This window comes from Protopterus annectens, chromosome 8.part0 (assembly GCF_019279795.1).
Source record: "Protopterus annectens isolate FY-2018-M chromosome 8.part0, PAN1.0, whole genome shotgun sequence".
NCBI classification, from domain to species: Eukaryota; Metazoa; Chordata; order Ceratodontiformes; family Protopteridae; genus Protopterus; species Protopterus annectens.
The window spans coordinates 1612488962-1612506823 of NC_056741.1; positions in this window are offsets into that span (position 1 = coordinate 1612488962).

Consider the following 17862-nt stretch of genomic DNA (forward strand, 5'->3'; position numbering starts at 1 on the left):
TAGTATTACTAATCAACTATATGAGTTTGTTAACGTCAATAAACATGTGATTCCTTCAAATTTTAGAATCTTCCAAATCCATAAAAACATTATATAAGACAAATAGTAACAGCACTTTTGTCAAAAACTGAGTTCCTAGCTGCATTTGTAGATATGAAATGCAAAAGTGTAGTAAAACAATATGATGTGTCACGTGACTCATGACATTTATTAGAAAGGCTGAATAATCTTGAGTTCAGAGAAGGCATTTTATTTATCACTATGGAAGTGACTAATTTGTTCTCAGTTATTCCTCACAGTCTGGGATTAGAATATTTTGGAGAGTATTGAGTATGACACGTAGACAAAATAATAATGACATTTTTACATTATGTAAATTTATAGAAATGATAGTGAAGAATAATTTTGTGTTTTTTTTAATGGAGATTTTTTTCCATCAGAAATCAGGAGTGGCAATGGGGGCAAAATGTGCCCCCATTTTTGCTATTATAGTTTTAATTGAATGGGGAAAACAGTCCTCAGGATTTAATAAAACCTGTGTAGGCACCATGTAGAGTCTACGTGGAATAAATCCATGTACACAGCCACAGTTCTCCCTCAGCAACGTGCCATGCATATTAATCATGGAGCGCTGATGAGGGAGAAGGTAGGAACAGGGATATTGAATCTGTGTAGGGAGAAGTGTGGAGGCCACCCATGATTGTGGATGCCTGGTCAGATGTTATGTACAGGGTGAGGCAACCTGCAGTGCTTCCCACTACTGTTGAAATGCAGTGAATTGGGTCAAATGTGTAATAGTTTATTCTTATGGATTTTTTTCCCTGTCTGTATGTTTGCATGGTGTGGCGCAGAACACAGCAATGCCAAGCTGTGCTCACATATAGACAACTGACACCTACTACACATCTAAAAATAGAAACTGGATGTAACTAATTAGCATATTTATGTCATTTTTTTAAATTGCAGTTTGTGCAGTACAGGGTGGAGCACATCAGAGCTGAGCAGCTCTCATACATACATAGCAAACAACTGCCAAACATCTAAAAATAGAAACCAGATGTAATTAATTAGTTATTTCTGGGTCTATTTAAGTGTGCTTCCACAGCACGCCATGGTGCTTAGCAATGCTAGCTGGTAGCCCAGTAATAAATGTGAAGGTATACTAGTTTTCATAATATCCAAGTAGCTAAATGGGTGGAATTACAGCCTAGTGTTTAGTATGTCCTGGGTTCGAATCCATAGCAGTTATAAGATGTCTGTAACTTAATGTGTTATATATGTTTAATTTTAAAAACAAATTTGTGAATTATGGCACTGCTGTGCTATGCTGAGCACTGCTTAAATATGCTAATGGCTATTGCTGTTTGTGTGGTGCTAAGCTTAGCTAAAACCTCGGTTGTGCAAGTTTTCGCCCTGCTTAGCTCTGCTTAGCTGGTTTGCGTGACGCTAAGTGACGTGGTGCTTTTTTAAATATTGCTGAATGACATGTAAGGGCAGGAAAACAGCCTAAATTAAGGCCAATAGGTGGGAATTCTGCACCAGTCATGGAGTCTAATCATCTGTTGATATGGCAGACACTGTTGGTGAAGGTGCATGCTTTTGGGCACAGTGACTGGGTGTTCATGAGTCCAGGGTCTTAAAACTGTAGTGCAATAAATGGGCAAGTAGAACTGTGGTGCAATAAATAAACAGTAGCAACTGTATTGCAATAAACAAACAATACCAATAACAGTAAGCAAAATGGTGTACAGCAGGATTGTGTTGTCATAGCCATAGTAGTAGAGCTGTATGCATTGCTTATTTATGGTAAGATTGCTGCAGTCAAGTGTAACACTGTCTACAGGCCAATATCAGTCACGTAATGCTCTCTGTTCCTCCTACTCCAGTTAAGAAAGGTACATGGGTGATGTAGCCCGCTCTATGGACACATATTGTGCGTGGACTTTACAGACATTTATAGCAATACCAATAAAGTGTTAATCATCATTGTTAATTCATAAAGAGATCTGTTTTAATAAATACAGTACAGCTGTATTCCATGCATGTGTGTTCTACTCTCACTGCAGTCTAGTTTAACACTGCAATAGTTATAGAATGCAAAACAAATTAGGTCACATAATGCTCTCATTTTCTCCCACTCCAGGAATAAAAGGTATATGATTGAGGTAGCCTGTGTTATGAGCAGATATGATTGTGCTTACTTTTTACAGACACCTATTAGCAATACCAGTAAAGTCTTAAGCAGCATTGTTGATATCTAAATAAATTTGTCTAAACATCTCCAATACAGCTGTATTCCTTGCATGTCTGTACTAAGTTGCTGCAGTCAATAGTTACATTTTTTGCAGATGTCCCCTGCAGTCACAGCTATTGGTTTCTATTCCCATGCTTGCCAACTAAGGCACGACGGATGTCTAGTTTATGTACTGTACACAAACATGCCACTCAAGTGTCACAATTACTTGTAATGTAATTAAAACTGCCTAATCCATCTGTCACAGGATTACCAGAAAAATTGCTACCTGGAATGCAATGTATTACCAAATCTGCTTATAGAACACATTGGTACATATATATATATATATATATATATATATATATATATATATATATATATATATATATATATATACATATATATATAAGTCCACATTATGTGAAAGTGATCTGTGTAGCTGTGTACCTGCATTTGTTAATGCTTGGCCCATACTGACCCATGCTAATAGCTTGAGAGGTATGTATGTGTTACATGAGCTATAGGAGAATTGTAGTCACTATACTCAAAACTAATACTACATGCCTGTAGTGTATTTATTATCAGTGTTTTCAGGGATGTAGTCTGCATTGTTAGTAATGAAATGTTTCTCTCTCTCTCTCCGTACCCCTTATCTTCATCTATTTATTATTATGATTTAACATTAACATATATTTTGTTAAACTAACTGTTTTGTTGGCCTTATGGTTTGATTCTTACTGGTATGCTGTTAACATACACACTGTTATGTTACGTAATGTCGTGCTACACATAATATACATTAATATGTATTTGGATTGATAAATACAGTGTTCCATTCTGCTAATACTAACGATGGTTTGGTTATTACTAACCATAACTTATTGCTATACCTCATTTACCACAATACATCAAGGTAGGCCAGTTCCGGCTGATCCAACTACCTTGCCTCATCCGGCCATGGCACTGGGTCCCAGCACATCTGTGACTCAGACCGGTGGTAACCCCTCTGCTGCCCCTGCACTACCTGCAGCGTTGGGTAGTACCAGCCCACAGGATGGGGATGGGCCCTCCTCTGGGAGCGATGGTGGGGGGGGAGACATTACACAGACTGAGCTGCTGGTTTTGGTGCACAGGATAGTCTACCATTGGTTTGATCAACACTTGCACCAGATTGAGGACATGCTAGCCAATGTGGTGGGAAAGCCACATCCCAGTGCCCAGCCTTCACCACTGCCACCCCCAGGACAGTGATGGAGCAGTGCAGGCAGTACTGTGCTTGGGCATGTGAGTGATGCTGCTTCCTTGGGGAGGCACAAGGGACTTAGATTCCACAACATCCTCTCTATCCAAGGTGTTCACCCCCCTCATGTATCATACACTGACCCTGTCTGCTGTCTTGTTTGTCTTGTCTTTCTGCAAATGCATCATCACCTACCCAACTTACCTCCCCCATACATACCTATGTTCCTTCCCTAACATTCCACTGTCACCTTAAAAAAGTGCACCTGTCCTAAAAAAAAATATTGTCCCAAAAATAGTTCTCCATTTCAAAAGTCTCCACTGGACACATGCAATTTGGTCTAATTGACTTGACAATGCAGTTATGTTGTCCTCACCCCCTCTCTCTGGGGGTGAGAGTTCAAAGTCATGCACAAATTCTGTCAGAGTGAACAGTTGTTGCTGTACAAGAAACGGATAGCTATGGTTCTTTTCTACACCCTACCTGCACATCCCTACCTGCCTTTCACTATGTTTTTCCCCCCTGCTTGCACCCCATTTCACCAATTTCCTATCTCCCCATTTTCTTTTCTTTATATTTTTAGCGCAGCTTTGCTAAGCTCAGTTAAATAGAGCTATATTGACTATATGTGTCTTTAAAATTGCAATACACACTTACAAAATAAACACTTGTCCCATATTTCAGACCCAAGACCATTCACCTGCAGACCACTGCATTAACCTGCCACACCACACAACTTTTAATTAAAACAGGTGATTTAAACAAAACATAGTAACTGTGAGTTGCAGTCATTAAGTGTGTTTCAACAGAGCTGCTCGTTGTGCCATACCAGGCAAACTTGATTAAAAAGTAATGGAAAAAATGAGAGTGTACCTTGGTCTCTGATGCAGTAGTACACCACTAGAAAGCCAAAGACATACTAATGGATGTAACTGAGGCCTGTGATAGCAGGTAAATGTGCCCTTTTATCAGCAACATGTAGAAAGATACCTCCTAAGGCATCAATGGCAAAATACATATTTAGCTGGGATCCTGGTGTAGAAATACATCCATATAAAGCCATGCACAGGCTAATGAATGTAGAAAATGTTTGTCATAGCTGGCATGTGTGCACATATATCTTGAAAATACACCATGCATATCAAATGAAGTGTTTCATTTCACTGATGGAAGTCACAAGCCTGCAGATAGAACCACACTTCACATACCCCTATAGCAAAAGTATAAGTGCATAAAGTGTCACGTCATGCATTAATACACATTCACAGACAAATTCAACTCAGGTACTGCAAATGAGGGTGACTAATATCAGAGTGCATCACACCATCCTTTCAAACCCACAGTGCCAATAAGCACAGCTGCACACCTAAATACACATTTGAAGGACCTGCTTGTAACATGGACTGCCCTCATACAAGCTCCAAATTACTACCATACTGTAACACATGGCCTGACAGTCACCCAAATGGTGTACAAATTGTTATATTAACCCCCCATGTTGCTCAAGGACATAACAAACATAGGGTTGATATTAGATCACCGAATGCTTAAAAAGACTAACGGTGATTAATTGACCCTACATAAGTGAAAGCTTACAATTTTGAACTGTCAGAACGGCGATTTTTTTTCCTAGGGAAAAAAAATTGCTGTTCCAACAAAAAAAAATATTAAACACTTTAAACATTATATTAAGTGGGGGGACTTTGCCCCCACACCCCCTACTTAAATATACCAACTCTGAGACCGCACTACATTGCTGAAAATGGCAAAGTAACAAAGCGGCCAAGCAAATTCTTTCTCAGGGAAAGAATTCACTTAAAAGCCACTTCGATAGTTTGACGTTTCAGGCTTTTGAGTTCAACCAAGACACATTCGAAAGAATGCGTCTTCGGTCTTCTAATAGGGAACCAAAACATATTGCCTAGTACTCTGTTAGTGATACCGTTGCCTAACATACTTACCTTAAACACATGGCTTAACTGGGCTGGAAAGGGTAGCCTTACTCTGGCTCTGCCTCTTCAACAAGGCTGACACAGCTCCCACAGTTAATCCTACAGCTTGTTGTCCTCCAAAGTGTTTACCCTCTCTGCCTATGCCTATCACCTGCAGCAGCAGATTCAGCCTGTAGCACACATATCTCTATGTAAACGCTGCTGCTACAGTCCTACTCTCTGTGATGAAGTAGTCTCCTTACCCCAGTTATGTCCAGCATAGCATATCATAAAGGCCCCCAATCTACATAAACGCCTTATATATTGTACTGTGGTTGCATGTGATTGGTTGATGATAGTGCAAATTTGCTGTGTTGGCTGAAATTAGCATTTCAGAACCACAGACTGGTTAAGAGGCAATCACCTGTTGATGAGAAGCATGTTAAAAAGGCAAGCAGCTGGCTATGGGGAACCATTCTGTATGAGACTTTTCTCACACATACCACACATATGCAAAGTATTAACTATCAGCACATATCAACAGAGGAGTACTGCACTCCATCAGGTATGTGTCCATCTTGTTCACATCAGGATGCAGATGTCTGACTATACTTATGGGGAATAGGGACTACAGCATTACACCTTGCTTAGAACTGTGATAATGACATTTCAATGATCTACAGATACAGGTGTTACACATACAGAGGATAGAGGATGCGCAAGACATCAAGGGTGGAATGTATATTGTCAATGTGGTACACTGGGCTCATGGAACTCTCCCTTTATATTGGTTGTAAGAGCACACTGCTATTTGTTTGGTATAGTTTGTTTGACATATTATCGGGGGGGGGTTGCCCCTTGGGACACACTACAGCAGAGTCCAATGTCAGCTGTATGAACATACAGCAGTAGCTGTCATGGCACACACTGGAATACCTGACTATCACCAGTATCCCATTTGTATCTACATGCTTACTATGTTTGTACACTTTGGAATATGATGTATGATCAAGCAGTGGATCTTGCCAGCCATTCTGTCCTTGCTGTTTCTCTGCATAGGGTGCTTCCATGTGTGTGATTCTGAAATGTGTTCTCATGTTGTTGTCTTTCAGAGAACATGTATGCAAGATGCTGTGCAGCATTCATGGATGCAGAGAATGAGTTAATAGTGGAAACGTTCTGTCAACACCATGAAGTCCTACTGTCCCGGGGGTGGTACAACAAGGCACAGTAGGAAGCATTGTGGGCTGACCTTGTCCGTGAGGTCAATGCCACTGGTCATCAGTCAGGGAAGGGCATATGAGCAGGTTCAACAATGCGTAATGGACATGATCAATGCCACATGCAGAAGAGCAGCACATGTAGCCAGGAATCATGGTGCCACTGGTTGAAAGTTTGCAGCAGAATAACCAGTCTCAGCGATTGAAGAATTCCTGGCAAATCTAGGCACACACAACAGCATCCATCAAACCCTATATCATGGATGTGGGTGCCACAGTGCCCACAGCAGAGGAGCATGCAGGTAAGCTTAGTTTGATCAGCACTGCAACACTGTAACATTCAGTATGTCAGGGCATGCATAGTCTTACGTGGGTGTCAGGTCAGTCTGCTTTTTGAGGGAGAAGAGCTTAACTGCAGTTTGACTATCATGCTCAGATTTTGACCAATACAACAATTAACACAGTAACCACTGTAAATGTGAGATATACAGATGCATTACCTCGTGGTGGTGGAACATGCGGTGGTACTGACATTACATCTCCCTCAACTTTTCACAGATCCATCATGTATTGGTCAAGCCTGTGGTCCTGCTCCTGGTAGCATGACACTGTTTTCTTATATATGTAGGTTTATAGCATTGTAATCCCTAGAATGTCATCCCAAGCCTGCTGCCTGCATTGCTGTACTGCCGGCATGATTGCCAACTGCACACATATATTCTGACTGTACACATGTTAGACTCATGCCTCTACCATGTAGGTGTGATCATGCTGATAGATGTGTCGGTATTGTCAGGACAGTAGAGAGTGTCATATGTGTCAACAGCGCAGAGCCTACACAAATGTCAGCAGTGTACTTCACTGTTGCCGATGAGATTGCAGTATAATGAGATGTTATTTTCAAGTAACTATAGCTGTTAGTGAGAAGAGTACTGTCCTCTTGTCCTGCTATATGAGGTTGGGTTTTCAACAGGTCTGTCATAGTGATGACAGTGTATAGAGCCTTACATATATCACAACATACTACTGCAGAGCATAATAGTGCAGGTATTAATATACTGCTTTTTCCTTTTTTATCACAGGTGACTGGGGGAGTGGTCTTTGTCCCGTACACAACCTGATATCAGTGTCTCCTCAGACTCTGATGATGATGGTGGCCACAGTCTAGCACAGGTGGGGGTTTCAGGGGCTGAATCTGTCCCAGAGGTTGACATCCCTCTTCTGCCCTTATTGTCACCACACACAGTCAGTATGCCCACACATACCCTGTTTCTGGAGGCTACAGATACTGGACAGCCAGAGTGTGGGGACATTGAACAGGAAAGTATGGCATCTATGGCTCTAGTGAGTGTAGACACTGGTCATAGCCAGTGAGCTGGCAAGGTCCCACACAGGCAGATTGACCGAGGTGCTTGTAGGAGGCCTGCTGTCTGCTCACCACCTGTTGCAGGTGTCACATCCGCATGTTTTGGGCCATCATGGAGGCACAGGCAAGTTCTAAATGAAACACCAGATGTATGCATATGGTTATGGATGCAGCACAGTCTAACATCTGTGACTGCATCCACTGCATTAGGGGCACCCTGGATTGGTTCAGTAATGTAGTGGACAGAAGGTGGGCTTAGACAATATCTGTTTTGGGTCACACATTGTCTGTGCTGGAACATGAGGTTGGAGTTGAGTGCCAGACTTGTGGACGTAGGCAGGGGAGCCCGCAGGATTTTTTGCAGGGGGGTGCAAACCCAGAGCCTTACCCACACAGCCCTACCCCCTTCGCCCATGCAGCCCCACCCCCTCTGCCCACACAGCCCCCCACCCACCCATGCAGCCATTCCAGTGTCCCATTACTTGGCTATTTCTCCCCATTTGTCTACAGATTGTTCAAATCTCTCAGTGTGCATACGGTTTAATGCTTTACTTCTACAATGATTACAGATATTTGGATTTCATTTCATAAGTTCATAGATGTGTACTAGGCTAATGGCCCGAGAGCCTTTACAAGTAAAGTCCATAGGATTACCCTGGCATCTTGCCACCTGACCTTAGTTCCCAGTGCCTCTGTCAAGTAGAGCCACTGGAGTGATCCCTGGGGTGAGTTTTCCATTTCCCATCCACTCATCAACATTTCTCTTGAAGAGGGCCAGTGAGGTGCTCTGCTTAATATGTATGAGAAAGAAGGAAGAATGGGGTAATCCAACTGAAGATCTGCCAAATACAAATGCTTCAAAAAACCAAAAATAACTTTCGCAGACCACCACATCTAAAAGTAAATCACAAATTTAATAGTGAGTGTATAAAACAATAAAACAATAAAACTGACAAAATGATGACAGGCAGAACAAAACCAAAGTAAGCGCTTTCGGGCTAAGCCCTTCTTCAGACAAATGAGAGAACTATCTATCCTGTATTTAAGCTGCCAATTAATTACCTCTATCCAATCAAAATTTATATTGCACCCTTCTATCCCTAAGGGCAGGTTTCATAGGAATATATTCATTTAACCCTGGTGTCCTATGCACTAACAGCTCAATTATTCATCTTACTTCTTCTTTTTCTCTATATTCTCCTATATTCCCCCTTCTTTTATGGGGTAAAATATTAGTAATAGCTCTAAATTTAAATTGATGTCCACTATTGCCTTCTATATGTTTATATAAAGCATTATGTATATTTTTATTCCTTATGCAAGAAAGATGTTGCAGAATCCTAACTTTAAACATATTATTGGTCTTGCCTACATAAAATGCTTTGCATTGTTGACATTCTGCTATATAAATTATATTCATAGTTCTACAAGTTGCTTTAGCTTTAAAATGAAACCTTTTCCCAGTTAATGGGTGTTCAAACAAAATGTCCTTGTTTATAAATGGACATGCTTTACATAGTCCACATTGTCTTGTACCTACTTGACTAATCACATCTAACCTCTGATTATTTTTCTCTTGAGTTAAGATATCTTTTAAGTTTTTATTCCTTCTAAACCCAAATTTAGGGTAATTGCCTACTATCTCTTTTAATTTATCATCTGATGTAAGTATATGCCAATTTTTCTTCACAATCTCACAAATGCCATGTACATTACTGCTATATGTGAAAGTTATTCTTAGGGGTACATCTTGTTTATGTGTTGGAATGTTCTCTTCTCCTAAGGTACTCTGTTGTATTTCAGGGGCAAATCTAGCTTCCCTATTGGTGTTAGCTTCTTCTAATTCTCATTTTAGCAATCTTCTATCATAACCCCTTTCTTGAAAAATCTCCCTCATATGTAACTTTTCTTCTTCAAAGTCATTGTCTTTATTACATAGCCTTGATGCTCTACTAACTTGACCCCTCACTATATTCTTGTATGTATGTCTAGGATGCATACTGTCATAAGTCAATATATTATTTCTCCAGCATTCTTTTCTAAATAATGAGGTTGTGAAGCCGCTATTTTCCTGTTTTATCCTTACATCTAAAAAAATCAATGACTTCTCCTGAATAAGTGAGAGAGAATTTAAGAAAATTAGTAGTCTGTCCCAGATATTCAACAAACGATAACAGCTCATTTGCATTGTCACCCCATAAAATAAAGACGTCATCTACAAAACGTCTGTACAAAAGAACCTTATTTTTCCATCTATTCAAGTCCCCCAAAATAAAATGTCTTTCCCAGTATGATAATACCAGATTTGCATAAGTGTTTGCACAGGGGGTGCCCATGGCTACCCCCTGTGTTTGTCTGTAAATATTATTACAGCATAGAAACACATTATTAGTTAAAACTAATTCTGAACATTTCTCTATAGTATATAATCTCTTTTCATCCTTTTCTCCCATCTGTTTTATTAATTCACAGACAGCCCTGATGCCATAGTCATTTCCAATAACAGTAAATAGATTTATGACATCAAGGGTAACCATAACAACCTTTCCAATAGAGACATCATGATCTCTCAGTGCGACCAAAAATTGTTGTGTATCTTTTAATATCTCTGTAATTTTAGTAGTCCAAGATTTTAATGTGTATTCTAGCCATATAGATATGTTTTCTGTCACCCATTTCCTGCCTGAGACAATCTGTCTCAATGGAGAGTCTAGTGATTTTTTATGTAGCTTGGGCAAAGCTTTAAGTATAGGAGTGATAGGGTGTTCTATTATTAAAAAATTATATAAATCAACATCTATATACAGATTCTCAAATAAATATTTTATACTATTATGAACTACCTTTATTATTGTATTAAGCATTATTGGTGAAATTTCTAAATATGTATTTGTATCTATTAGTAGTTCATTTAATTTTGAGTAATAATTTTCTTTATTTAACACCACTACTGCTCCCCCTTTGTCTGCTTGTTTTATTATAATTCCATCATTACGCTGTAAATTTATCAAGGCCTGTTTTTGCTCATAAGTCAAATTAAAAAACTTTTTGTTTCTGTCATTCTCAAAATATTGCTGTAAATCATTTTCACAAATCTTTAAAAACATTTGCATAGTTGAACTGAACGGTGGTACTAATGTGCTAGGTTGTCTTAACACTGCATGTCGTGAATGTCTATTGAACATAGTACGCAACTCACATTTCTACCATAAAACATCATGTCCATTAATATTTCATTAAATGAACTCTCTCTGCTAGGTACAAAAGACATGCCTTTGTTCAGCACAAATAACTCATCATCATTAAGAACATAACTAGATAAATTATAGACAATATTATCACCAGTCAATTTGAGGTTCTTCTTTTCTTGGCTCCTCTGCCTTCGCTGCCTGCCCTCTTCCATTCTGCCTTCTTCTTTGTAGGTGCTGGCAATTGAGCTAAAAAATGCTCACTGTGTCGTAGTGCTTCATTTTCCTTGGACCTGGCTCCCATATCTCTAGGCCGAAGAAATGCTGTACTAGCAACAGTACTGGTGGCTCTGCCCATTTGCACATTATCTATATTTATTGGCGCTTCTACTATATCCAGCACTTGTGTAGCTACAACATAATTTTGCTTGTTCTTTTCAGTCGAACCCATAAGTTCAACTGAGTTATCTAGGTCTGTTTTATTTAACCGTACATCCACAGCAGTTGTACTCACTGGTTCATGTGTACGTCGTGTACTGTTAAACGCTGTTCTTCCTCTAGTTGCTCCCGCATATGATGTCACTCTCTCTGTTAAGGGCACACTGGAATGGGCTTCTCCTCTTTCCTCTCTTGGCCATACAAAGATGTTACCAGTCATGAAATCCTTATAGTCACGTTGTAATTTTTTTATTTTAACCTGTTGCAGTCTCTGGTCAGTCATTGAAAAGGCACAATAAAGTTCATATGTATGGGAAGCCTATTCCATAGCATGGGCAGTCTCTGGGTTATGAACCTGTCCCTCTAGTACGTTCTGTTGATTGTGGTAATGAGGTTGAGGTCTCTGGAGCGTATGAAGGGATTGGGATTTCTTTAGATGTAGCATTTTATAGCAATGTTTTGTTCAGTTTGTACAAAGTAACATGTACAAAACAGATTAGAGTATGGTCATCTTTAGTGTTGACAGTGACATAAAGTTATAATTTAACAATGAAAAAACAAAGATAAAATCAATAATAAGACAGGTGGAAAAAAGAAACCAAGAAATTTAAAATGTGACAGACTGAGAACTATTTTAGGGATCTAAAACATAACTCCAAAGTAAAAAAATAAAAATAGGCTGTAAGAGATTCTGTAATGGAAACTGGTTGAAGAGGACACCTACAGGGAACAAAGCACCTAAAATGTTTATCTGTAAAGTAGACTGCAAAACAGGATATGAAGTCACTAATTCAAATGTTAAAACAGTGAAAACAAAACACTATGGTCACTAGTCAGTTCCTGAAATCAAATTATATTGTAAATAGTTAACTTTGGCATTATAACCCTTTTTTAAAGCAGCAACATTAAATCAAATCCAAGATTAACATTAGATAAAACAGTCGATTGTGATACTTGAATTTACATACTTAACAATGGCAAGATAATGAAAGTTAAATGCAAGTCCCAATAGCCTGACATAAAGCAAGTTTATTAATGTTATATAAACATGAATCTATATGAAATGGCTGTATCAAAAATTAGTGCTAAAATAACAAGTGCACTTTGTACAGTGATTGCAAAGCATGTAAAAATGTAAATGCTGTTCATAATAATGTCTTCCATTTATTTCAAATTTTATAGCACAAACACTGATAGACATTTACTAAACCTAAACAAAGCAATAGTCTAACAATGAAAACAGACTTAGCATTAACACTTCTCTACCTTTGAAACTCACATTCACTGAAACAGCATTGACACCAACATTCAATGAAAATGCATATGGCCAGTGGCAGGATACGTTTATCTTTGGGCTGTTTTCAAATCATAGGCTCCTTGCACACAGTTTTAGAACCATGCAAAAGTTCTTTGATTTCACCTTCCTGACTGTATTAATTATACTATATAATAATTGAATTATATCTCTTGTATAATACATCACCACTTGTTAGAGAGTGTTTTAAATTTGTAGTTCCGAACATTTTTCCTTTAAGCAATGAAACATATGAACCAATAATGACAAACTGCCCAAATGAGAACATTTCAACCATAAAAGGCCACTCAAACATCTCTCATTACAAATCTACATTCTGTGGGAGTCAAACCTTCAGCCTTCTGCATCAAGATGCAAGAATACTACCTACTGTGCTACTAGCACTGCCTTAGGATTTTGTCCCACAATAGTGATACCATTTGCTAAACAAAACAGTTGTACATTTTATACAGACAGCATGAGCAGCAGTAAACTTCTCTTCTCTTAAAACTCACAATTCATTGAAAATGCACTTGAAAACAAATTTCACCTGCTAATTCTAATTATTTCTCTCTCTCTCTCTCACACACACACAGACACAAACACCCTCAACCTCTTAGTGCAATAAACCTGGACAAAGCCTAAAATAAATAGGGACGGATTGTAAATATTGCTCTCATGAACTTAGAAAATTGCTAGAATAAATGAATTTTGGAACAAACTAAGTTGTTCCGGGACATCTTCATGGGGGGGGTAAGTTAATATTAAGGGAAGTTAAGTGGGTTGGGGAGGTGAAAGGGTCAAGTGGAGGCAGGGATGGTTGGAAGGAAGTGAGATAATGATGGGGTGGGCTTAAGAGATTTATTCTAGTGTAGTTGGGTTAAGCAGTCACATTTTGGTGTGAACTTGCTATGGTAAGCTACGTCCGTGATGACATGAAGGTATTCTGATGGATAGTTAGGCCTTGATTGTTGCTGGCATATGGGGGGAAGGCGATCAAAGGGGGGGCAATTGAGTAGTTGGGTCATTTCAGTAGGTTGATTTGAGCTCCTTATATTATTATTATTTATTTATTTTTTTAATATGGTGGGGTCGTTTTATGGTGGGGTTGCTTTGGCCAGTGGTGGTCCGGGGGGGTGCATGATCTTCTTGGCTGTCATTTGACGAGTGCTGTGGGCCGTTGTGCTGTCATTGTGGAGCTCTGGAGTGAGTGGTTTGGTCCACTGGTTGGTTGGGTGGTAGCAGTTTGTGGTTGCTTGCTGTCGATGGGGAGTCTTGAAAAATGGATACATAAATAGTAATAATGTTAAAAAAAAAAAAAAAAAGGGGCAAACAGGCGGCGTTGCTTTTGGCATGGAGGCTGCTGGCTTGTTCAGTCCTTTGCAGTGATTGTGCCCCTCGTTTTGTTCGCTCTTGGGGTTTTGTTCAGTCCTTTGCAATGATTGTGCCCCTCATTTTGTTCGCTCTTGTGGTTTTGGGTGTCTTTCCTGTCTTGGCTGGTTCAGTGGTGGTTTATGGGTTGGAGGGAGCTGTGATGGCCATTTCGCAGATTGTGAGTGCCATGGGGGTTAGGGTTGCTAGCCTTCGGAGAACAACTGCCATCAATAAGCTAGGTATGCCAGGCTCTTGTTATGTTACAGGAGAAATAGTCAGTTTGTAAGGTATCCGATGGGTGTGCCAACTCGGTTGTTGATTGTGTGCATAGTTTATAGTGAAAAAAAAAAAAACTGCAGTTCTGCTACATGCATGATTACGTTTGGGGGATCTTTTTGGAAATTTCAGGCTTTTAGTTTGCGGACTGGGAGGGTAGTTGATGTTTGTGCAGATTATGGTTTATTTGAGCTGCGTTTTCATTTGGGATATAGAGTGCTGTGTTTCATTCATGGGACATAGAGTTTATGATGGAGATTGGGAAGGTAGTTAGTGTTGTTGGCACTTGTGCTTCAGTTGTTGGGGGTTGGTGTGCTTCATCTATGGCTTAACCTCTAGTCGGTTTTGGTGTACAGTGATGTTTGTGTCCTGTGTGGTGACCGCAGCTTCGGGTGTTCCTCTGCTTCTCTTGTCAGCTGGTTTTCATCAGGGTTTACGTTAGTTTCATTTCATGGGTGGTTTAGGGGTTGTTTTATCTCCCTTGTTGGTTTTAGTCTCAGTGTGGCGGTATTGAAGGTTCATTTGGGTACTGTTGTAACTTTGTAGTCTCTCTCAGTTCTACAGTTCACTCATTGGTGGCTTATAGCTGGGTCGGTGGTTTTGTTTTTTTTTTATTTTTTTTCCCTGCGGGCTATGAAACCATCCACGCTCAGCGGGTCATGTGCAGGTGCAGTTCTGTAGAAGGGAGTGGGTGACCATTACAGACATTAGTGCATATGCGCATGAAGCCATGCCAGATGGTGAAAGAGAGGTTTTCTGGCTAATTGCACTTTCATAATTTGTGCAGGACAATTAATGCTACAGTGCTATGGACTGTGAATATAAGACATTGTTGCACCCAGGGAATTAAGTATAATTTTGCAGATAATTGCTATTTATTACTTTGTTTTACTTTGTCAATTTTGTTTATCTCCTGGGGCAGTAAATCCTAGGTAGAGCTTGCTGTCATCTAAAACAGCTGATACAGTGATTCTTATTTGTTGTAAGATACAAGGATAAGCAAATAATCAGTGTTTTGATCAAGCTGTCTATACGTTCCCAGAGATTGTCATTTATGTTTCAGTAGAAAAATACAGCAATATATATTAAGTCTAAGTATTGGTTATATAAATGTTTTCAGAATAGTTGCAGAGGAGGCTTGACTATACTTTAAGCTTGACTATATTTTAAGTCAGCTGAAAAAATTCATATATTTGGTTATACTTGGTTATAGTAATGTGTTTACTGTGTGGTATGTTTGTGTTAGAAGCACAAGGCACACAGCTGCATGCATGCTGCTTGCATAATGTGGCATCTAACGCAGTACATGTTAAAGCATAACAAGCATACCACAATGTTTTATTATTGCTGATGTGAATCACTTGAGAGTCAATAGTACTTGTAATACATACTGGAAGTAAGAGGTTTCCCTGCTCCACATACACAGGGACCCAGAGCTGGTAGTATATTACAAGCAAGACAGATATGTGATCATAGGAGCTGTCAGTTTTTGGACAGGTATGTGTGTGTCTGCAGTGCAGGAGTGAGGCTGCATGCATTTGTGTTCATGAATGTGTCTCTGTCTTGGGTTATGAAAAGAATATAATTTCTGGAAGTGTGGGTGTGTTCTGAATATCCATGCTACCACACGCTGTTCTATCAACCTTTTATGTTTGTAAGAGGAATGTTAAAAATACTACCTGATTGTATTTGTAAACTGCTAGTCGGCTGTTATTAGGTTGTTGCATTGTGTTAATTTGTTCTATATTATGTTGGTTAAGGTGCCTCATTTGGAGATGTAAGGTTAAGAGCTAAGCAGATGGTTTTACAATATAATTTAGCTTGGCTTATACAGGACACTAATTGATGTGGTCTGGAATCTCAAGGTTACCCTGGTTGTGGATACTGATAGGTCCCTTCATGGGGGGGTTAGTTTTAACATACTCGACTGGTAGTTAAATTTATCTTGGGTATTTGATAGGGTCATTGGAAGCATAGCTTCAAGTTATGGCTGCTTTGTCATAAATAGAAGGTTACACAAGGGTAAAATAAGTGGGCAATAGTTACTGTTGGATGTAAGTGGATTTCAAAGTTGTTGAGTTTTGGTAGAGGATTTTACACTGCTAGTCAGAGAAGGACAGGCATTTTGAGTTGGATATCAGAGTTAATGGGTTGTACAATTTCCATTAACCGTTAGTATGTTAGATTAACATTGAAAGTTGTCCCTGCCTTGTGCATTTGCATTCAATAGTAAAGGGAGTATGGCCATTGGTCATCGGTAAGGTTCTGATTGGGTGGCAGGGGTCCTGGTCAGTACCTTCATGTTAAGTGATCATGGTATGTGTGCACATAGAATTTATCATTGTTTCTTTCTTTGCAGATTGCTGGAGTGCAGAAGGCATCATGCAGTAGCTTGAAAGGGGATTTGAAAGGTGTTGTTTGATGGGATGGACATTCTTGCCACTTGAATGGGGCACAAGGAGGGTCTGAGTAGTCATCTTAGTAAGGCATGTTTGAGCTCTGTGTTTAATTAGTGGGAGCTGATTATTGCATTGGTACAGTGGGCAAGTAAGGAAGAGTTAGGTAAAGGATGCCAAAGGGGCAAACTGTCAGGGATGGTTTATGGGGAGTGGGGATCCAACTGGATGCGTAGAGTCACGATCTTCATAGGAGCACAGGGACTTATTGGGCTACAGCCCTATGGCTCCTGCAAGCCAGTGAAGTTCAGTCTTGTTTTCTTGGAACCTTGGGTGGTCATATTCACTCATCCAGTTGTTTGAACCATATGTGGGTGGAAGGGCCAAGGAGGGTTTGACATGATGCTGGAATTTATTCCTAATGGGTGGCATCTTGGGGTGACAGGTTTGTCTCTTGAGTAGGTAGTGTTGATGTTTCATACCAGGTTAAGGTTTTACAGAATAGCACAAGAATCATTTCACTTGGGGTTTGGGTGAATTTTGTAGATAGGGTGTTAGGAAGCATGGTAGGTAGGTGACTGCGTTGGGGTAGTTTTAGAAATTGGGTGCATTGTTACAAGGGCGTTAGAAGGCTTAAGGAAGCCTGGTTGCAGGAAAAGGCAGCTGTAGGATACTAGTGGTATAGGTAACATAAGGAAAGAGTGCTTTTGAGGGGAAAGGCTAGGGACAAACGGGTTTAGAATGGTTTGGTAATGAGTAAACTGGAGGTGTTTATGGCTTGGCATGTAGACTATTTCATTGTTTAACATAGGTGAGCTTTCAGGAATGAGGTCAAGAGGTGCTGGATTTCTGCCATCTAAGGTTAGGACATTAAAGTTTTGGAGTAAGACTATTTCCTCTGGT